At 38.9% G+C, this 23,072-nt stretch overlaps 1 pseudogene across 1 annotated transcript in view; it reads right to left on the bottom strand.

Moving 5' to 3' along the window:
• The window catches only part of LOC138705037 (uncharacterized), a 112,134-nt pseudogene that overhangs the window by 35,232 nt on the left and 53,830 nt on the right, over positions 1-23,072 (bottom strand). The window contains exons 15-23 of the transcript XR_011333544.1: positions 10,338-10,522; positions 9,991-10,245; positions 9,769-9,892; positions 9,486-9,670; positions 9,159-9,396; positions 8,919-9,042; positions 8,634-8,818; positions 8,287-8,541; positions 8,059-8,170 (exon numbers count right to left, since the gene is read on the bottom strand). The product of XR_011333544.1 is annotated as an uncharacterized protein (transcript). The remainder of the gene's footprint in view (positions 1-8,058; positions 8,171-8,286; positions 8,542-8,633; positions 8,819-8,918; positions 9,043-9,158; positions 9,397-9,485; positions 9,671-9,768; positions 9,893-9,990; positions 10,246-10,337; positions 10,523-23,072) is intronic.

Genomic DNA, 23,072 nt, shown 5'->3' on the forward strand with positions numbered 1-23,072 from the left:
AAATGAATGTGTTCATTAACATTATTTTAAGAAATACAGGAAACGAATATACAGAATAGCCTATCAAGTTTTCTGTGCATAAGAAGCTATTTTAATCTTACCTGTCCTCAATTCATTCAGAAGTTACTGTAATAATATTATAGCATTATGTCCATCTAAAGAAACTACACTTTCCAATGGTGAAATAATTATTAATTTATTATACAGATCGGTTAATTTAGCTTCCGATATTACTACATACAAACACAGAAACATTCTCTGTAGGCTATCTTTCATAACTTTCGATTGTTGTTGTCCAAGGCCCTTCATAGACGAAGTCATTTGTTTTTTATTTCATTACACCGCCTTAAATGGCAGTTATTTTAATATTAAAACTCATTTATCTCATTAAATATCAGTCCTATCAAAATTTTTCAAAGAATACAACTTATCGGAAATGATTTTTAAAGAAACGTTTGTTATGTAACATTTTTCACAAAAATCAATAATAAGCGAGATATTTCGATTTATTTATTTCAGGCCCACTTATAACCCCCTATTAAATAACGTATTTTGAATACCATATAGCCTAAAATCTAAGTAACAACGAACTTAATTTATATTCCAATTTTCAACGAAATCCGTTTTTCCATTATCGCGTGAAAAGGTAACAAACATCCAGATAGACAGACAGACACACATACAAACAAACAAAAATTTCAAAAAAAGCTATTTTCGGTTTCAGGGTGGTTAATTATATATGTTAGGACCAATTATTTTTGGAAAATCGAAAATTACCAGAAAAATGTCGGCTACAGATTTATTATTAGTATAGATGACTGCCGGTTAACCAATTAAATTCAAGTAACTCACATCTGTAAGAAAATATTTTCATTGCTCCACTCTCTAAATAACTTGCGAAACTGTCTGCCTCTTTCCATAAAAAGAAACATTATTCAATTGCTGGTGATTCCCCATTTTGATTACTGCGATTCTCTCTTGACAAATATAACTGTCAATTTAGTTGAAAGACTGCAACGTGTTCATAATGTGTGTGTCCGCTTCATCTGCAATACTCGTAAATTTGACCATATAACGCCATCTTTTGAAGTTCTTTCATGGGTCCGCCTAAAGGAACGTATAGTGTGGAAGAGAAGGCCTCATGGCCTTAACTCTACGAGAATAAATAAACAAATACATTTGTCGTACCACGATGTTTGTAACGTTCGCTTTTGCCTCTTCTCATGCAAGATAATGTCAAGTTTAATTCGCACTTTCTTTCGTAAGACAATGTTGAAAATGGCGTTTTTAATAAATAGTCAATCAAATCGATAGAATCGTCCGTACTTCCAAAACAACTGAAATCAGAATATTTAGCTATGTTACACTTGTGCTACTTCAAACGACCACACGAACGACACACGAAACAGTCAAATTACTACTAAGCTTTGTCAGTGAACAGTGAGTGAGCGATATTGGCGTATTCAGCCGACCTTCGAACATAAAATAGATAGAAGGGGCAAGGCTTGCTGGATAGTGGCACCAGAGTTCGATCAGCTGATCTAGGGCAGAAGCGATATGGAATATAGAAAGGCCAATGTATGTCTAGTGGAATATGAGTGTTTTGGATTGATTGTGGTACAAAAAAATTAGAAATAACAATAATATTTCGTAGGTGGTTACACTTCATGCAATGTATTAAAGCGCGATAACGTTATTTAATTGTGTTTATTTCGGAAAACTTCAGTGTGTGTACGATTTCCCCACTGCCAGCAATGTAACTTAAAAAAGGAGCAGATTTGTGTGTGTGTATTGAATTCGCATCATTACGCTTACGAATTCAAATACAGAAAAACAAATAGGCCTAGGCTTACTTCATGTTACCAAATTACCCTATTCGTTTCGTGTTTCTGTTTCAGTTTTGCAATCGAATCTTCAATACGTCTCAGGTTATTTCAACAAAGTAGCTACAGTGTCCTATTAAATTGTAGAAATGGTAATGGCATATAATTGCACCCGCTCGTCTCCCCCCGCCCACCTTGGCTATACGTCTATGGATGAACTGAAAGTTATCTAGGTGAAACTAGCGTTGAGGTAGTTCCCGTGATTTTGGAAGTGAAAATCGTTTCATTTAGAAGGAAAATTTTTTTGTCTGTAGATATGCAGTTGATCGTATATGCAAGGCATAACAAATGCCTAAACTAAGCAAACCTAACCTTTCTCAGATTCGAATATGCAAGGTGTATAAACTGAGTACAAAGGGAACTACCTAAGTGCTAGTTTAGCCGAAAATTGAATTACAGCACCACCAATTTTCAAAATTATGTCAAGAAAATGGCATCGAAGTACTGCCCAATGATCTAGAAATTTCGGCGTTGGAGTTTATTTTCTTGTCACACTGAGCTACTTAAGAGGTGCACGGAGCTTGTGACTGAAGCTTCCACTTCCACTATGGGTAAAAAACATGGATAATTTATAAGGACATGAATTGATTCAAGAGCAGTTTTATCCAGGTTTGAAGCAAAACCAGAATACATTGTATAAAAATAAAAAAATGTTAGGCCTACATTGTTATTTAAATTGTTTTTATTCCAGTATAAATATCCAATTTATGTGACATAACGTAGAAATATTATTTTCCTCTAGTTTTTATATAAATAATTATTGTGTCATGACTTCATGTGTAATCTTTCATTTTAATACTACCTAGCCTATTATTATTATTGTTATTATTATTATTATTATTATTATTATTATTATTATTATTATTATATTTAGTTATAAGGTCTATTGTGAGGATTTAATTATACTTTACAAGACATCTAGTTTCATTGTTACCTACGTATAATTACCGAGGGAATTTTAAAACTCTGAAACATAATGGGTTAACATGTTTCGTTACATTTTTTCAAACATTCATTTTATGCTCTAAAGAGCGAAAAATCATGCTCTTTCCCATTACTCTTTGTATAAGTAGCTGCCAGTTCGTGACCTATTCCTTTTTATGGGATTACATAATTATATTTTTTATTAATCTGCGAATTAAACTATTATATAAAGACACGGTAGGCTTATATTAAAGTTTTACTAGTAAATAAACTTGCCGAACTTACGAATAATTTCTAAAATATAAGGCTCGGTAGAACCGTCAAGATGTTAATCACAAAATCAAAGCTATTATATTTAATATTTCTGTAAGATACAACTTTCTCACACTATTACAGTTTTCAGATCAATAAAAGTTACATAACCTATGTTTTCACTCCCCCCAAATGAAGGGTACTTGTCAGACTAAGAAATGCAAAGTACTGTCAAATGTCGTAAACAAATTGCCATGATTAAAAATATAAAAAAAAAACAAGAGTGTCCTTTCTTTTGTCAACGCCTTCGTTTCAATCTTACTTAATACATTTTCAGTAACTTCTAACTTCAATTTCCTTACTAAAACGTCGACAGTAAAAGTCTCCGATATGTTCATAAGACATTTATAGCAGACTTATTTTTAAGTTATTTCATGTTTTATTATAAAACAAGCCATTAAAACAAGACACTTGTTCAATTAGGATCTACCGAAACATTTATTTTATCTTAATACAATCTAGGATATGCTGTCATATCCACAATCATTGTAATAAACTGCATATACGTACAGCATACTGTGTAATGTTTTGCCCGAGATCAGTTGATCTGAGAGAGCTGTTATTTTGGTGCCACGTTCATCCAGTAGAGTAGTATTGAACGCCCTCTCTATTTACTTTAATGTTCGAAGCAGCCGACCGTTTCCCACCCTCATTATCACTTCAAGAGAGCAGTTAGTTAAACACTACCATGGATGAATATATATTTATCCATGACTAAACCCTTAGAAACAGAATCCAGTCTAAGACGCTGCTTCTTATGCTATTTATGAAAAATAAATAAACCTGTCTTCCTACTGCCAGCAGGTCAAAATTCAATGGATAAAGCTATGTAACTCACACTTGTATGAGACCAGAGCTAAGAAGGTTCCAGTCTTTACTCGACTGATTGCCGCATCAAATAATTTCAAGACTGCCTAATCACATAGCACATGAGTTGGACACTATCGTAGTTTACTCGCTTGTTGTTAATGACGCATGCTCTACTCAAGTAATATTGTGTTCGTCATGCACGTGCCGAACTTGGTGTCATTTGGCGACCACGGATTTCGCCAAATTGTATTCACTTTTTTTAGCATTTAGTTACTTTGAATTTTTTAAAAAATATTACCACATTTATTTTACTTACTAAGGCAATGATATTAATTGATGCATTTGTACTAAAAGTATGTGTTGTCCACACATTATAAGTTTCAGATTCATTAGTGTTTATGGATCTTAAACACCATCTAAATACTGATCATTAATAAACATATAACGTATTATTGCAGAACAAGTTGTTGGGAAATACGCCCTGCAATGAAACTCGCTTTCATGCAAGTTTAGATCTTCACGATAAATGTAATCAGAGGTGCGTTTGTGGGTAATCTACTGTGTTCTTGTAACATTGCTAGCGTTCATAACAGTTGTGCGAAATAGAATATAAATTTCCATAATATTTATGAAATATATTCGCACTCCTAATAAGACTATGCTTGTATGTTCTGTATGCAGCAAGAGCATGTATAACTTAATAACTCTGATGTAGTAGCAATAATTTTGATGATATATTCCTAGAAAGAAAAGTGAAAGCGTATAATATTTTATTCATACAAGCTGTTCAAATTTTCTGACATTATTGTATTCTTCTTCCCCATAAATGTTCATTAGTTGCGACTTGAGGATTCCTTCAAAATTAATGCGAATAGAAACAGACTTTTGGGTAGCTCATCATGTCCTGAAACGAAGTACCTAATCTATCTCTTGCAAAAGGTTATCGGTAGAAGATTGGTCATAAAAGAGAAAAAAATTTCAAGTTTCAAAACATGACGTAGGCCAAATGTCAAAAGGTACATTTTTGAGATTTGCTTTGTAACACTTTCAGTTTTGATTGTAAGTCAAAAATCTAATATTGTTTTGTACCGATTGATATTAGGTAATGCTATAAACTCTCCGCAGGAATTCATTTTACATATTAGATACGATGTAAAATATATCAACATTTTATCTCTCCAAGTATGGATTTTTGTACTTCACAATTCTTATTCTTACTCTTGTTCTATTATGAACGCTGTTCGCAATAAATAGGCAGATTTTCTTCTGGTTTCAAAGTTTCTTCATAAACAAATGAAGGTATTATAAGAGACTTCAACGAAATTCTCTCATTCTAAGGGAGCCAATTTTATTGCGAAAACTTCAAGTAATCAATGTTCTAAGATCTTCTGAATGTTGCCGCTGCTACTTTACTATCATTACTACTTTAAATCTTTTAGAACTGTGATCAATTTCCTTATTTCTCTACTTCAGCAAAGTACAATACAGATAATGTTCAACATTTTACCAAATATCGCTTTAAAGGTTATAGCCTATATGTTTTGGCACAGGATAAAAATATTACCACGACCCCATATTACATTCATCGTAGTAAGTCTATATAGCAATATTTTTAATTGTAGCAGTTGGGATCAAAATATATTTTGATTTAATTACATTAATTGTAGAGTAGAATAAAATTATTAAATGTCTATTATTTAAAAAAGAAAGGGACTACATATTTACTATTGCATCTGTTCAGAACTCTTCTACGCTAACCGAACCACATGCGGCTTCTTTCTTTTCTTTCACGGGTACTAGAATAGAGCGAAACCTTCCGATCATGGAACATGCGTCAAGAGTACGAAGGGGTAAGAATGTTCTAATTTGTATCATACCCAACTTTTGATTTAGATATCACTTACATTTTTCACTTATACAGGGTGTTAAAAAAGTATCCAATATTTTACGAGGTGATAGTATGCATAAAAACATGAAAAAAGTCTAATAAACAGGAGTTCTACAGCACATACTTTCTGAGATCTGAACACTTGTTCAAAGGAGGTTGCTCAATGTGACGTCCACTTATGGCAATGCTTTTTTCTGCCGTACAATACAGCAGACAACCAGATAATCATACCGTTGTTGAAACTCCTGGCATGGAATACTGTTACGTCGCAAGTAATACTGAAAACAAAAGTTTGGTTGCGGATATGAGCGGGGTTCAGCAGAGATAGTATTGTGAATTTTCGTAATCAACACGTGTGGCCTGACGAAAATTTCCATGCACTTGAAGAAACAAGGCATCAACACTGATTCTCTATCAACGTATGAGTAGACGTTTTTGGCGATAGATTATGGGCCATACGTGCTACCACGGAGATTAACTGGCGCTCGTTATCAGGATTATCTAGTTACCGTATTGCCTACCTTACTGGAGTGTGTGCAATGTCAGCAAAGACTACAAATGTGATTCATGTATGATGGCACACCAGCACGCAATAAGCGTAAACACCTGACGTTGATATTTCTAGAACGCTGGATTGATATATACACAAAGGGAAACAATGAAGGAGAGGAATTCGGTCGGTGCTGTGGATTCAATTCGGCGTAGCTCAGTGGTCAGAGCGCTTGGTACGTAAAACCAACGGCCCGGGTTCGATCCCCGGCGCCGGAGCGATTTTTTCTCCTCAAATATTAATTGTAAATTCGCTAGACTTTTGGTTATCAAGAACAACCAGTTCAATTTCAAAGACAGCGTGATTCTTTACGCCGAAGGGCAGAGGAATGCATTGCCATAAATGGACGTCACGTTGAGCTCCTCCTATAAACAAGTGTTCAGATCTCAGAAAGTATGTGTTGTAGGACCCATGTGTATTAGACTTTTTTCTTGTTTTGATGAATACTAGCACTTCCTAAAATATTAGATACTTTTTCCTTAGCACCCTGTACATAGCTTTCGTTCTTATAAACATGGACATATATTATCAAAATACGTAAATATAATTCCTTATAATTTTAAAATATATAATACATTGATAACTACATAGTCTAATGGAATGACTATGTGATTGTTAAATTTTGGCGACACTAATTTAGAAGGAAACTCTAATATAATTAGCCAATTAGTCGAAAATGTAAAAAAAAAAAAAAAAAAAAAGATTGATGTAGAAACGTAGTATTTTTCAATATATATATTTCTTAAATAATCTACAAAATGACTCCTCTAAGAACATGAAAGTATGCAAAATTATTTCTACCACATGGCACATGGCAGAGAGGAACAAGTGTGGGGAATGTTCAAAACTTCAAGGAAAACTTTACGAAACATTCTACCGGATTTTAAACGACGTTTTTTCAACTGCGAGATTATCGCGCCTAGTTAAAATTCGCGACAGTGCTTAGTTATGTGGTGAGATGATCCACAGGTTTAACCATAGAATTACCGGACATTACATAAGTCCACATAATTATATCAGATCATTATAGTGCATTTACAAACGCGAGATAAAAAAGAGACAGAGAAAATATATATTATTTCAAATGATTTCTCGAAAATCTCATAAAAATATCTAACGAAACAATGTGCTCAGAGAATCTTAGGGTCTACTCCTGTGGAATAACGATTAGCGCGTATGACCGCGAAGCCAGGTGCCTCGGGGTCGAAATCCGGTAGAGGACAGTTACATATTTGAGGTTCTCCCGGGGTTTTCCCTCAACCCAGTATGAGGAAATGATGGGTAACTACGGGTGCTAGACCCCAACTCATTTCATCGGCATTTTCACCTTCATTTTATTCAGACGTCAAATAACCTGAGACATGATACAGCGTCGAAAATAACACACTAAGAAAGTAGATACTGAGGACAAGTAACACGTTGTCAAACATCTCGTACAGTAATGTGCTTACGCATCTGTATTTTATTATTCAGTGGTATAAAATAACTGTTTTAGTTGCAAAGAGTTAAAAACAACAATTGAATGCATCAGAGTATTACATTTATTTCAGATGTCATCACACACATAATCATACAGCAATGCATATGATATTTGCAGATGGATCAGCTATAGAAGTGAATAGTCAAAACATAGCAATTCGTCAAGACTTTTTACAAAATATCTAGAGAGTTGAGATAGCATCAGGGCAGGCCGAACAAGCTGCGGATCAACTCGATGAAGTGGTCCACATCAACTCCCTTGTCACGAAGATTCTGTAGGAGTTCCTGGTACTCTGGCATTGCGTTTAGAGTTGAGATTATGCTCTGGAATAAGAAGGAATTATTTATTTAAAATATAGACTCAAAATACAATCATAGTCATAGGTACACTTAGTGTGTAAAATGATTCCGGATTTCAGTCATGAATTAAGACGACGTACCTGGAATTCCGGAGATCGTATAATATCGTAAAGGGCCTTGAAGTCGGGGCTTGTCTCCAGTTTCTCTTGGAAGAGAGCCTTCAACTCGTCAACTGGAAGAATGGCGATGACATCATCAATCAGTCCATTGATTCCTACACCTCTGCGAGCGTGTCTTCGAGATGGTGGGACAAATGGTGGCAAGCCAATGATGGAGTGGATCTCGTTGATGTAGTCCACGACATCGAGACCATGCTCCTTGAGGAAATTATAGAACTGCAACACAAAAGCAAGTCAACCTTATTCGACAAGCTCAATAAGAAGGAAGTATCAATCACATTCTTAGAGAGAGCTGAATATTGACTCACGTTAGCGAATTCGGGGAGTGCTTCAATGGTAGTGATAATTTTGTGGAAGTCGTCAGACTGGAGGTATGCCACTAGCTCTTGCACTTCGGCGTCGTTGGCGAGGTAGTCCATGGCGATGGCGAGAATGTGATCAGTGGGAATGAGTGCCAGGAAGTCGTTCAGATCATCTTGAAGATTGCGTGCGGCTGTTGAATAGGTATAAATATATGAGAATTGATACATATATATAACATCAATATTCCTTTCATAATCTCACCTACATAATTCTACAATCAATAAAGTTACCTCGAGAGAGTCCGAAGAGTGCCCTGATCAACTCGATGAAGTGATCCACATCAACACCTTTGTCACGAAGATTCTGTAGTAGTTCCTGGTACTCTGGCATTGCGTTTAGAGTTGAGATTATGCTCTGGAATATGAAGGAATTAATTATTTCAAATATGGAATCAAAATACAATCATAGTCACAGGCACACTTAGTGTTTTAAATGATTCGGGATTTTAGTCAATAATTTAGAAAACGCACCTGGAATTCCGAAGATCGTATAGCATCGTAAAGGGCCTTGAAGTCGGGGCTTGTCTCCAGTTTCTCTTGGAAGAGAGCCTTCAACTCGTCAACTGGAAGAATGGCGATGACATCATCAATCACCTCTGCGAGCGTGTCTTCGAGATGGTGGAACGAATGGTGGCAAGCCAATGATAGAGTGGATCTCGTTGATGTAGTCCACGACATCGAGACCATGCTCCTTGAGGAAATTATAGAACTGCAACACAAAAGCAAGTCAACCTTATTCGACAAGATCAATAAGAAGTATCAATCACATTCGTAGAGAGGGCATGAATGTGTACTCACGTTAGCGAATTCGGGGAGTGCTTCAGTGGTAGTGATAATTTTGTGGAAGTCGTCAGACTGGAGGTATGCCACTAGCTCTTGCACTTCGGCATCGTTGGCGAGGTAGTCCATGGCGATGGCGAGGATCAGATCGGTGGGAATGAGTGCTAGGAAGTCGTTTAGGTCATCTTGCGGGTTACGTGCCGCTGTTGAATAGGTGTAAATACATGATTATTAATACAACATACAAAACAGCATTCCTTTCATAGTATTACTTACATGATTCTACAATCATTATAGTTACCTCAAGAGAGGCCGAAGAATGCCCTGATCAGCTCGATGAAGTGGTCCACATCAACTCCTTTGTCACGAAGATGCTGTAGTAGTTCCTGGTACTCTGGCATGGCATTTAGAGTTGAGATAATACTCTAAAGCACAAGAGAATTAAATATTTACTTAGATACAAAATTCATACTGGTGACGTTATAACAATCAGGAATATTAGGTACAAACATTAAAGAGGTACCTGGAACTCGGGTGATCGTATAGCATCGTAAAGGGCCTTGAAGTCGGGGCTTGTCTCCAGTTTCTCTTGGAAGAGAGCCTTCAACTCGTCAACTGGAAGAATGGCGATGACATCATCAATCAGTCCATTGATTCCTACACCTCTGCGAACGTGCCTTCGAGATGGTGGGACAAATGGTGGCAAGCCAATGATGGAGTGGATCTCGTTGATGTAGTCCACGACATCGAGACCATGCTCCTTGAGGAAATTATAGAACTGCAACACAAAAGCAATTCAACCTTATTCGACAAGCTCAATAAGAGGGAAGTATCAATCAAATTCTTAGAGAGGGCTGAATATTGACTCACGTTAGCGAATTCGGGGAGTGCTTCAATGGTAGTGATAATTTTGTGGAAGTCGTCAGACTGGAGGTATGCCACTAGCTCTTGCACTTCGGCGTCGTTGGCGAGGTAGTCCATGGCGATGGCGAGGATCTGATCGGTGGGAATGAGTGCCAGGAAGTCGTTCAGATCATCTTGAAGGTTGCGTGCCGCTGTTGAATAGGTTTAAATATATGAGAATTGGTACATACATATAACATCAATATTCCTTTCATAAAATCACCTACGTAATTCTACAATCAATAAAGTTACCTCGTGAGATTCCGAAGAGTGTCCTGATCAACTCGATGAAGTGATCCACATCAACACCTTTGTCACGAAGATTCTGTAGTAGTTCCTGTTACTCTGGCATTGCGTTTAGAGTTGAGATTATGCTCTGGAATAAGAAGGAATTAATTATTTCCAATATGGAATCAAAATACATTCATAGTCTCAGGCACACTTAGTGTTTTAAATGATTCGGGATTTTAGTCAAGAATTTAGAAAACGTACCTGGAATTCCGGAGATCGTATAGCATCGTAAAGGGCCTTGAAGTCGGGGCTTGTCTCCAGTTTCTCTTGGAAGAGAGCCTTCAACTCGTCAACTGGAAGAATGGCGATGACATCATCAATCAGTCCATTGATTCCTACACCTCTGCGAGCGTGTCTTCGAGATGGTGGGACAAATGGTGGCAAGCCAATGATGGAGTGGATCTCGTTGATGTAGTCCACGGCATCGAGACCATGCTCCTTGAGGAAATTATAGAACTGCAACACAAAAGCAAGTCAACCTTATTCGACAAGATCAATAAGAAGTATCAATCACATTCGTAGAGAGAGCATGAATGTGTACTCACGTTAGCGAATTCGGGGAGTGCTTCAATGGTAGTGATAATTTTGTGGAAGTCGTCAGACTGGAGATATGCCACTAGCTCTTGCACCTCGGCGTCGTTGGCGAGGTAGTCCATGGCGATGGCGAGAATCTCATCTGTGGGAATGAGTGCTAGGAAGTCGTTCAGGTCATCTTGAAGGCTGCGTCCCGCTGTTGAATAAGTATAAATATATGAGTATTGATGCATACATATAACATCAATATTCTTTTAATAATCTCACTTACATAATTCTACAATCAATAGAGTTACCTCGAGAGAGGCCGAAGAGTGCCCTGATCAACTCGATGTAGTGGTCTATATCCACGCCCTTGTTTCGCAGTTTCTGTAGAAGATCTTGGTACTCTGGCATGGCGTTCAGTGTCTGCACAATGCTCCGCATGGTGAAACATTAAGTTAGTGGTATGGCACAATCATGACAACATGTTAGTATATCTTCATGCCTACACTATAAAATAATAGACAATACTCTTATTAGTTATGTAGTATGATTATGGCGACACATTTGTTTATATTTCAGTTCACACTACACAAGTGTTACCGGAAATTCAGGAGATCGTACAGCATCGTAGAAGGCTTTGAAATCTGGACTAGTTTCCAGTTTCTCCTGGAAGAGAGCCTTCCGATCGTCAATAGGAAGGATTGCAATGATGTCGTCTATGAGACCATCGACACCAACGCCTCTGCGAGCATGCTTGCGTTGGGATGGTGGTACGTAGGGATCCCAACCAAGTACAGAGTGGAGTTGGTTGATATAACCTACGGCATCAAGGCCGTGGTCTTCCAAGAATTTCACGAACTGTAATAAAATGTAAAATCTTGCTTACTTTATGTAAGTTATGTAAGGACGAGTTTGGAAGTAGCCCTTCCACACTAAAACAAATTCATTGGCATATAGAATAGGCCTAAGTTATTCCAAATTTTGAAATTAAATGCATGTGGAATATGCTCACTTTCGGATATCCTGTGTGGATATACTTGGACAAGATGGTGTTGTACCTTTAAAAAACACTTGGACCTACATCAGGAGGAAACTCCATGTATTAGCTTTGGAAACTAGAATAACAGTAATTTTGCGTATAAACTATTGACATGATGGATTAAACCTTACGATATATCAAATTTCTGCTGTCATATTATCGAAACCGATTTATATCCTTTGTGTTTCTGGAACTGATTGAGATTTCAGAATTGTTTAATTCATACGAACATGTCATTTATGTATTTACTTTGTTTTTTAATGACGCCATAGATTACCTAGTATTTGTCTTAGGGTTGGGGAAAACCATGTGAAAACACAACCACATAATCAGACCCAGCAAAAATTGAATTTACTTCTGAGCACAAGTCCAGTTGAGCGTGCAAACTCTCTAACGGCTGAGCTACGCCGGTGACACTACGTCGTCAAAAACCGGTATGATAAACCTGATGATGTACTATACCATCTTATATACCTTCAGTAAAATTCTGGTTCTAGTACACTTTTATGTGAGAATATCAAATAGAATGAGGCATATATATATATATATATATACATACGAATGTTTATATATGTGCAATATTACACTTACGTTCCCGAATTCCTGGAGTCCTTCAACTATTAAAACAGTCTTGTGGAATTCTTCTCCTTGCAAATAAGCCACAGCCTCTTGTACTTCAGCATCGTTAGCCAGGTAGTCCATAACAATGGCGGTTATTTCGTCCACGGGCACAAGGGCCAGGAAGTCGTTGAGGTCATCCTGGAGGTTGCGGGTGGGGAGGGACTTGCCTGGAAGTATATTTAAAGTGCGTTTAATTATAATTATACTTCTCTTAGAAACTACTCTGAAGTAAAGAGGTTTTGAGATCAGAGCAACATTTGCAATGGTCCATAAAAACTTACCAAATGTAACTCCCAACACGGCCAAAATCACAATCGGAAGCTTCATCTGAAAATAAATAAATGACCATCATTACTACTTTTTATTTTCTTTATATTCACTGGTAGAGAAAAGGAAGAGTTCTCTCGTCAAGAGTTGTATTTATTTCTTTGTCAATTCCTTTATTAAAATGATTTGTACCCTTCCTACGTGTTTGGTAGATATACGAGGGAGAATTATAATGTAACCTTAATAAATTGTTTTGTTAATTGAAGTTAGTTAGTGGGGTTTAAAGAGGGCGCGTCAGCATTTATGGCTATTTGCGCCCTCATCTAAAATTCTTTACACAACAGAAACTATACAATAATCAGAATGCTTAAAGAACTAAAAAAACGTTGTCACGATTAAAACGAGGTACACAAATGCAGTTTCAACAGGGTGATGCATAAAACATTATAAAAATCTGACCTTAACTAATATTTAAAAAGAGATAAAATAACAATTCAAATGCTACCATAAATAAATTATCTGGCGTATTTCTAAAATACTCGGATGTAAAAGGTCCGAATGTCAAGTTTGTTAAAAAACTTATATACTAAATAAGAAGTGTAACCTCCGGATGTAAAGGGTCCGGAGGATAATTAAAACGGGTCAAAAACTAAATCACCCTGTCAAGTCCAGTACTCGATAAAAATCTCAGGACTGCATTTGTACAATTAAAATCATTTCCAAGAGCGTCACGAAGAGTCGGCCGAATTCCATATTGCCGACGGACACGGTCATATATTCTACAATGTAATAAAAAATGTTCCACCGTAAGTGGAACATGGCATAGATCACACTCCGGCTGAAGCTCGCCACGTAGCAGATGGCCATTTGTCAGATAACAGTGGCCAATCCTCAACCGGGTGAGTAAAACTTCTTCGTGTCGTGACGCTCTTGTGGACGAATCCCAAACTCGGACAGTATTCTTTATTCTTCGTAATTTGTTTTCCTCTTGTGCAGACAATTCTCCTTCCCATTGCCACCATATTATACATTTCAAATAATTTTGTAAGTCTTGCCACCTCTCGCGCCAATATACCAGAGTGCCATTCGTGGCACCATCTTTGGCTGCAGCATCTGCGGCCTTATTCCCACGAATTCCGACATGGCCAGGAATCCACACTACTCCAATCTCGCAATCAGAGCTTAGGAGTGTGTGGAACAGCTGCTGAGTTCTTAACACAAGGGGATCCTCTGAATAGAGACACTGCAAAGACTGAATGGCACTTAAAGAGTCGGAGCAGATTAGGTATCTGCCCCGAGGTTCTCGAATTAAAAACAATAAAACTCTGTAAAAAGCATATAATTCTGCAGTAAAAACACTGGTATATTAGCTCAGTTTATATTTAAATATCTGTCCATTTGCAACGAAGGAGCAACCAACACAATCATTTACTCGTGATCCGTCAGTATAAACTAAAGAATAATTTGGATATCGGGATAAAAGTTCACTAAAACGAAGTCTATAAACAAAAGCTGGTGTAAAATTCTTAAAACTTTGGCTCAGGCTTACATCAAACATGGGGCGTCGCATAATCCACGGTGGAGTGGTGGTGTATTCTAGTGTGCGAACGGATGGTAGATCGACGTCGAGCTCAGAGAGCAGTTCACGGAATCGCACACCTGCTGGACGAGGTCTCCGTGGATTTTCACTGTATCGGCCGTAAAGAGACGAATGATGGGAAGAGTCGAAAGAATTGTGCTCAGGCTGCGAGCGGAGTTTAACCGCATATGAGCACAACAGGACATTACGTCGCCGATACAGTGATGGTTCCCCCGCTTCACAATACAGGCTCGCTATCCGACTCGTTCGGAAGGCACCTGTAGCGAGTCGTATCCCATGATGATGGATAGTGTCTAAGAAACGTAGCTTAGATTTATTTGCTGAGCCATAGATAAAACAGCCATAATCCAGCTTTGAACGGATAAGAGAACGATACAGACGTAAAAGCACTATGCGGTCTGCACCCCAGCGAACCCCTGACAAAAGGCGTAAAATGTTTAAAGATTATTCACAACGCCTTCTCAAATCACGGATATGCGCCTCCCACGTTAATTTATAATCAAAGATAAGGCCCAAAAACCTCGCATTGTCTGTATATTGCAAATCCACTCCATTAAGACGCAGTTCAGGATGTGGATGGAGTCCACGTTGGTTGTAGAAGTGGACACACTGCGTCTTTTGAGTGGAGAATTTAAAGCCATTGCGAAGAGACCACTCCGATAGCACATTGATGACCAGTTGCAACTGTCGACCGATAGATGGGAGGTATCGGGAACTGTAATATAGACTGAAGTCATCAACGTACAAGAGAGAAGATACTCGGTTACCTACACAGTGGGCAATGCCATTGATCGCAATGCAGAAAAGAAGAACACTTAATACAGACCCCTGCGGAACGCCATTTTCTTGGAGATGTTCGTTAGAAAGTGTGGTGCCTACTCGAACTCGGAAATACCGCTCTGCCATGAACTTCGCAATAAACGTTGGCAGACTGCCACGAAGTCCCCTGTCATACAGGGTTTGCAGAATTCCTTTTCTAGATCAAAGAAGACCGCCACAAGATGTTCCTTCTTGAGGAAAGCATCTCTAATGGCGGTCTCCAGCCGAACAAGATGGTCTGCGGCGGATCTGCGCTTGCGAAAACCACATTGGATGTTAGATAATCGGTTTCCCGATTCGAGTACCCACATCAGGCGTTTGCTTATCATCTTTTCCATAACCTTGCACACACAGCTAGTGAGACAGATTGGCCTGTAATTGCCAGGTAAAGAAGGGTCCTTTCCCGGTTTCTGGACTGGAATTACAATGGCAGAACGCCAAGCAGATGGAAATACACCCTCAGTCTAGATTCTATTGTACATAGACAGAAGAAAGGATTTTCCAGCTGGTGGAAGATGACGAAGCATGCGGTTATGGATGTTATCAGGGCCAGGGGAGGTGTCACGGGATGTGTCTAGTGCCGCCTCCAGCTCCTCGGATGTGAACGGTGCATTGTAGTCTTCAGTGTTGTCAGATTGAAAATTTAGGTTTCTTTTTCTGCAGTATCTTTGATTTTCAGAAATTCCGGGTCGTAATTATTTGAGCTGCTTATTTGTGAAAATGTGGTAGCAAATATTTCAGCAATGTCTATTGGACTGGTGGTCGTTACTCCATTGTTTAGAAGGCCCGGAATTACAGAACTACGTATCCCCATTATTCGACGGACTTTGTCCCATATGGTGTTAGCTGGGACGTTGTGTTTCAATGAACTAACGTAATTTGTCCAGGACGTCTTCTTAGCATCGCACACAATGCGACGAGCTTTGGCTCGAAGACGTTTAAACTGGACAAAATATTCTTGGGTCGGATGGCGCTCAAATTGGCGTAAAGCACGTTTGCGGTCACGTATTGCATCTCTGCAGGCATCCGTCCACCATGGGACAGAGAAGCGTTTTGGCCTGCAGGACGACCGGGGGATAGATAATTCCGCTGACTTCATAACCACATTTGAGAAATGGTCTACTACGGAGTCCACATTTTCATGTCCGTTATCATCGAATGATATGGACTCCGAAAATCCGACCCAGTCCGCCTTTTTAAGAACCCAGTTTGAAGATCGAGATTCCGCCGGACGTAAAGCGGACATACGCATTCGAATGGGATAGTGGTCACTACCATGTAGGTCGTGAATCACAGACCACTCGAAATGCGTGGACAAAACTGGGCTACAAATGGAGATATCTATCATGGATTATGTACCGTAAGCTAAGGAGAGATGTGTTGCTTCCCCTGAATTCAGGGTAACAAGATTTAGACGGGTACATACCTCTGCTATTTTATTTCCTCTGTCACCATCGGAATTTGAGCCCCATGAGTGGTGGGATGCATTGAAATCCCCCACTACCAGATATGGAGCAGGTACCTGCGACAAAATGTCTTCAATGTCATGCACTGTGAAAGGTGTGTCTGGGAGTATATATACAGAGACTATTGAGAACTGGATGGAAGTTAGAGTGACTCGAGCGGCTATGCATTGATGTGGGCTGTTGATGTTGATAACAGAGGAAAAGATACTTTGGCGGAATAGGAGAGCACAACCTCCGTTGGCACGAATACCGGCAAGGTGATGGTACCGGTGAACGTAGTATCCCGAGATACTTAGGGAGTTTTCGGGCCGAAGGTGTGTCTCCTGGAGACATAAAATAGCAGGGTTTTCATGATAGATCAATTGCTGTAGTTCTGTATATCTGCTGCGTACACCGTTCACATTCCATTGTACAATATCAGTCATCAAGAGGAGCTATATCATGTTGGTGGCTTAACAGGGGATCTTCTCTTCTTTTCCTTTCTATGGGAAGATGCTTTTGCCTGCGACTGCTTTGTCTTCGACTCCGGCGACTCACTTGCAGTTCGTCGCACTCCTGATCGCGATCTTGATCGAGGACGTGATCGAGAACGTGATCTCGACCTGCCACCCGAACTAGGAGTGCGACGTTCTGGTGTTCTACTAGGCGTACAATCCTTCTCTGCTGTCATAGCAATAATTTTCTTAGGGACGTAAGGCCTGATGTCAAGTCCACAAGTGTCGTCTGACTCAGCAGTCTGAGTAGCGGCGTCTACATATGTCTGGGTTGCGATCTCAATTCGCTTCCCAGGTATGTTCGTAAGAGGTGGCGTTTGTGTGGTGGCATCGATTCCCTCTGTTGCTCTCTGCAATACAGACGCATAGGACTTTTCAGTTGCCTTCTTTTCTTTATCTAAAATACGCTTACGTGCCTCAAAGAAGCTAATATTTTCCCGGACTCGAAGCTCTTGAATCGTCTTTTCCAGCATATACTTTGGGCAGTTTTTAGAATTTGAAGCATGGTCCCCAGAACAATTCACACAGTGCTCGGCGCCAGTACATGGGGAATCCCCATGGTCTGCACCGCCGCACTTTGCACAGATGATATTGTTTGTGCAACGTTTTTGCGTATGTCCGAACCGTTGGCACCTAAAGCACCGCATTGGGTTCGGCACATACGCACGCACAGGGACACGCTCATACCCAACAAAGATATATTCTGGCAAGAGAGACGTTTCAAAGGTCAGAAAGACTGTGCTCAGGGGTTCAGTCCGTCCGTTCCGCTTCCGTATTAAACGGTAAGCCTTGGACACGGACTGTTCCGCCAGCTCTAATTGGATCTCTTCATCTGATAGACCATCTAGAGAATCTGTATGCACAACTCCTCGCGTGGTGTTAAACGAGGAGTGTCGTTCAACTCTGATGGGGTATGACCCCAGCAACTTTGCTTTCAACAGCGTCTCACTCTGTTTTGCAGATGCAGTCTCAACGAGGAGACTACCGTTGCGGAGTCGAGTTGCATTTCTGACCTTTCCAACGAGTCCATCGAGCGCACGTCTCACGTAGAATGGACTAATGTCTTTCATAGTTTTTTCCGTTCCGTCCAATGTGATACTGATAAACTTTGGAGGCGGCACTTTTACAGTAACTTTCTCAGGGTCCAATTCCATAGCAATTTTCGTCATATGACCACCAGTCGTACTTTCTCCTGTCTTATGTTTCTTATTAGCTTTTACTGAAGGAGGAGAAGAAGAGCGCGTAGAAGCCATTTTGAAACTGGCCCCCCCTACGGAACCGTCGGCGTCAGCCTGCCACGGGGGGGGGGCGGAAGAAAAAGACACCAAAAAAGTCTTCTCGGTCTGTGCCGGCCGTGGGGACCCCCCCACAGCCCGATCCCAAGCAACCCACTTCACGCAAGTTACCCTTCAAACTGGTCATTACACACCTAATGGCAAGTCTTACACCAGAGGCGTGTCGCAGTTTTATGCCCCTACAACGGGAATAACCGCCCGTGGCTCCCCACTCTACACTGAATACAAGTGCCAGACTACTGCGGCTAACTCCGACCGACCCTCCCAAAGCCGGAGCAATCCGAGACCGCACGCAGCTTCAGGGGACTTGTGGTTGATTACACTGCGACACCCATACGTCAGCGGTAACACGTCGGAGCGATATATCCGCCCCGGCGAGCAGAATCGGTCACCGGGACGTTTAAGTCGCTCCTGGCCCACATTGGAGCTCCACGTGAGTGTACATGACTACTGGTCCGGGCTCCGCACCTAGACTTGCATATAGGGGCAGTATGAAGGGTCCACTATTGCTTCGTTGCTGGGCGCCCTGTCGGGCCACACAAGTTGTAAGTCGCGCTCGAAACCGTGGGACAGGACCACGGAGATAGGAAAGATCCCCGCTGGTGAGACGAGAGTTATAAACCTAAGAAACTTAACCTAATAATAGATATAAGAATTAGAAGGGGAAGAAGAATAAAGCCTCATCAGGCATTGTTAACAAATCCCGTCATGGTGGCGGACGTGGCAAGAACAAAAACAGCGGGGATGGAGAGGTGAAAATGGCTGTGATGATGTGGTGGGCGTTCCGCATGCAATGGCGGCCGGCGGAGAGAAATAGTGATGAAAAAGAAGAGAGAACGAAGAGGAGTGGTTGGTGATAGGACGAAAAATGGCCGAAAAGAAGAGCACGAGAGCCACCATTGCACCCCCCGGTCACCACTTGGAGGAACCCACCTCGACCGGTGTTAATTGAATATGTACAGTAAGACTACAAACACTTCATCAGTTTTCATCATGATATAACAGGAGCACTAGCATTGAACGTACTGGGGAGTATGTTGAAAACTGGTGAAGTGTTTGTGGTCTTACTTTACATATTCAAGTAATATAACAATTATTAATGAAGGTTACTTTTTACTCTCCCTCGTAGGCCTACATATTTAATTAATTCGTATTTAGTCAACCTTGTAAGTAAAATATATACAATGAGAGTAATTAGATGTAGAGTAGATTAGTGAATTGAGAAATCGTTGCATTTACTGCTTACGGGATCATAATAATCTGTGTATACTTAATCGGTACCCTATTTCATTCTATGAGCTTACGGGGAAAAATTATTTCTGTCATCTGTTAAATTTCTAAGAGTGGAAATTTTCAAGTTATTCTACATCAGATGTAATCGGCATGATATTTGCAAGTAAGTTTATGAATTACACATTCAGCGATATGTGAAAAATAATTTCCTAAATAATTGAATTTTGATGCAAACTTCTTAATTTCATTTCATCGTTGTTAGCACATTTGAAATTTTTCCAACGGTAGTTTTAAATGATGTATAATTTCTCCATTTGATAGCTATATTAACTGGGAAGGTGCTTTATACCGGATTCAATTTTTGATATTATAAATAGGCAAGTGAGAGAAATACTTCCCCTATATAAGCTCTTGAATGCACATAATGAGAGCTCCATGCTTTCCTGACCTCAGCACTAGAATGACTTATTAGTGTGGTCGGCTCTCCCCTCTGTAAGATTCAGTAAGCCTACTCAGTTTGATAAGAAGTTTCGAATTTGAATTCTTGGCAACAAGGAAATAACATCGACACTCGAGATTGAAGCCAGAACCTTACAGTCTGTAACCAGTTGCTCTGCTGATTAAGTTATTCTGCCGCATAATATAAACAATTTTAATATCTAAATTTCTTTACTGTTCACAGACTATATTATTTTAAGTTTTACATACATAATTTTATAAACTTTTATATTTTCGCATGGGATTATTTTTACAGCAAGCAAATATTTATTGACTGTCATGAAGACATATAAATTTATTATAAGTTTAATATTTTTCCGTTATTCTGCAATGAATACTTGTGAGTAGAAGTAACTTACTGCATTCCTGATGAACAACATCTTTATATAATTTGAACTGGTAGTGGAGATTACGGGAAAATGGCTGAATTGATTTTAATGAATGATCCCTCACTTTGAAGGTTGGAATCCAAAAATGTTCGGAAAAATATTGGTTTTCAGTGAAATGTCAAATTTCCTATGTAATTGTCCTATTTTCCAAAATCCATCTGTCGTCAGTTTTGAGAAGTAATGGCTTTTCAGAATGACACAAAACACACACACTACAATAAACATTATCACACGAAGATCATAACCTGCAGGATTGCTTACATATTTAGAGCTTAGATTTTCCGACATCATAACGCCAATATGTCGATCTCTATTTGTGTAAGTTTTAAAACGTGTCTATATTGAGTATTAAAAACTTCAAAACTTAGGCCTACTACAAAGAATTTACAGGCCTGATTCTGTGGTGTTTAAATTTCGAAGTTCAGATGTGTGTTGGATATTAAAACCTACAAAACTAAGAACGTTTCATAACATTATTGTCATTAAAATGAAATATTATTATTATAATTGATGTCAAGATACGAGTATTTGCCAGTAATGATACATATTGATGGTATGTATATAATGACGGTAAAAAAGTGAAAACTTGTGGGGTTGTATAAGTGCGCGTAGAGAATGTCTTAAATTAGACCTTCATTTCTATAATTTACTGAGTAACGGATAAACAGTATATATAAAACTGAAAACCACAAAACTTACGTATGATAACAATATTGTTATTAAAAATGAAATATTTTTACAATTCTTAATCAAATGGTGTGTGTCTTTTCAAATATTTAATGACGGTGCGGTGTAGATTCTTTAATTTTCCTGGGATGTAGTGCAGTACTATAGAATAAGCATTAGTAATCGAGTCATACTTCTTTTTCAGCTTCGTATTTAAACTACATCAAAATTAATATCATATTCCGTTCCTTTAATCGATTAGCTCTGTGATCGCTGCCAAGCTTAACATTTTGTTATAGGGAGAGTAGCAGGGCCATGATGACATATTTTATTTCCCGCAACTAGCACCGACTGCAACACGGAAACTGCTAATAATTTACAACGAACAATCTTATTTATGACGTAGGGCTATATAAGATTCTACAACTCTGCTAAAACATTTGCCTTATTTTCCGTATCTCAGAAATAGATTCCTCACAACAGCCTATACTGCTGAACACACACAAATAATTCTCCGATCTTCCGAAACTAATAATTTAATACGAGCTTTGGCCAATTATAAGTCATTGATCCATCTTATAATTTATATGGCCAAAATGATGTCCAGCATTGACAGGTACCTACGAGTAATACACTCCAAAGAAAATTATGAAATATTGTTGTTAACAATTTTTATGCTATTTCCTGCAATATCCAGGACAAATATTGGCAAACGAAGAAAACGTGTTATTTATTGATTTAATTTTCGTTGATTATTTTGAGTTAGTTTAACGACGATACAATAAAATTACTTCAGAGTAAATGGAGGGTGTTTTTGTCTCCGAGGTTGGTGAGCTACAAAAATGCCGTTATGTTTTGCATGGTAGACAAGGGAGAGCAAAGTAAGCTCTCACTGCGATCTTATGATTTATCGCCATCCCTTTTATTATGGAAGTTATAACTCACAATTGAGCCGTTGAGAGCAGACTTGGTATAAGTCAAAAATGGGTAATGAGGGTTGAAGTAAACATTATGTAAATACAGCGCAAAGTAGCAATTAATATTCAATTTATTTAAACTATTAGTAGTGAGTGGATAGTACGAAGGATATATTAATTGCTACTTTCCGCTGTATTTTACAGAATTTTTACTTTAAACGTTATCACCCAATTTTGACGTACTCCACTTCTGCTCTCAACGGCTCAATTATTGCAACACAGTGCCCATGTCAGCAAATTAAGCAGACTGAAATGATTTCACTTCAGTTTGTAACATTCTCGATTGCTGTTCATAACCATTTATCACATATTCATTAGTCACACAAATTAATCCAGCAATACTTAGTAGACCAGTATTGCCCGGAGGAAGAGCAAAGTTTATAATTTCGAAGGGAAACCCATAAGGTATTACTTAGTGATAAAATAAGAAGTCAATAAGATCTTGTAGTCTCCCGATCATTTCAGCAAGATCTTTTAGCAGGAAAAATAGTGATACTCTCCTCAACATTTAAGGCAGTTCATTGAGTT

The sequence above is a fragment of the Periplaneta americana genome, chromosome 8 (assembly GCF_040183065.1).
Source record: "Periplaneta americana isolate PAMFEO1 chromosome 8, P.americana_PAMFEO1_priV1, whole genome shotgun sequence".
Taxonomy (NCBI): Eukaryota; Metazoa; Arthropoda; class Insecta; order Blattodea; family Blattidae; genus Periplaneta; species Periplaneta americana.